Source organism: Hipposideros armiger, unplaced genomic scaffold, assembly GCF_001890085.2.
Source record: "Hipposideros armiger isolate ML-2016 unplaced genomic scaffold, ASM189008v1 scaffold_329, whole genome shotgun sequence".
Lineage (NCBI taxonomy): Eukaryota > Metazoa > Chordata > Mammalia > Chiroptera > Hipposideridae > Hipposideros > Hipposideros armiger.
In genome coordinates this window covers 696,776-698,152 of record NW_017731679.1, presented here as the reverse complement: position 1 = coordinate 698,152, position 1,377 = coordinate 696,776, and positions in this window count along the sequence as shown.

Here is a 1,377-nt window from a genome sequence, read left to right as displayed (position 1 = left end):
ACACAAAGGACAAAGAAGAAATCTCAAGAGAAATTTTAAAATATTTTAAGTAAATGAAAACACAACTTTCAAAATTTATGGAATAAAGAAAAAAATCAGTGCTTAGGGGGAAATTTGTGTCATTAAATGCATATATTAGAAAGAAAAGAAAGATTTAAAATCAATAATCTGACTTCTGATTAAAATGGCAAAGTAGGTAAACACTGTGCTTACCTTCTCTCACGACCACATCAAAATTACAACTAAACTACAGAACAGCCATCAGTAAGAATCACCTGAAGTCTAACTGAACTGAAGCCCTACAACTAAGGACATACAGAAGAAGCCACCTCGAGAAAGAAAGGAGGTGCAGAGATGCAAAATAGGCTGGTCCCACACCAAGATATGACCATTAAATGGTCATATGTGTGACCATTAAAAACCAAGATATCTTGGCTATGGAGCCTCCCACCCCCAAAAGGAACAAGGGCTCCCAGCCTCACCCCAGGCTCCCTAGCCCAGGGACAAAAAAGTCCCCATAATTTCTGGCTGTATTTACCAGTATAGATTGTGGCTAAGTGAGACAAGGGCAGCTGCAGTCCCAGGTACTCCTCTTAAAGGCCTCATGCATGAACTTAATAACAGACTCACTTGCTCTGAGCTCCAGAGCTGGGGTGGAAGCTTGAAAGTCCCTAGAGGCATACAGGGAGGAACTAAATTGTCTGGCTTCAGGGCCAGGGCTGGACTGGACAGCTTTCCAGGAAGGGGGAACTGGTAGAAGCCATTGTTTCTTTGTTTAGCTATCCCCTTCTCTGCGTGCAGCAGGCAGATACTATATCTGAGTCCCCATCAAACTGGTTAACACCGTTCCTTTGCCCTGCCCCAGTTGATTCCCAAGGCCATGCCCCAGCCAACTTTCCAACACACCCAAGCCTCTTCCAGTGGCTTTTCTGTACAAACAGCCAGTCTTGGCATATTCTGCAGACTTTTCTAAAATCTCTCAAAGGTTCACAAAATCCAAACAAGAAGCATCTGGCTTCAGCATGTTCTGTACCACTTGTTGATCAGTCCTAAATTGGGCACTAGTGGCAGCTGGCCTCAGTAAGAAGCTTGTCCTCTTGAGGCACCTCTAAGCCCAGTGCAGGGGGAAGCCATATGCAGATTGCTTTGTGGCTCATGCTAGGCAGGCCCAGGCAGCAAACAGGCTGCAGATGAACTTGGCTTGCAGCAGGTACCCTCCCAGGGGCTGGTGCACCTGGTGGTCAGCTTTGGACAGAGCTGGAGCATCACTCAGCTGCCTCTAAGAATGGCATATCCAAAGGGCAGATGGGGTAGGCACCAGAGCCCTGCTAAAGTGAATCCTGCTCTGAAGGGACACCCCCTGCACAAGAGCTCTGT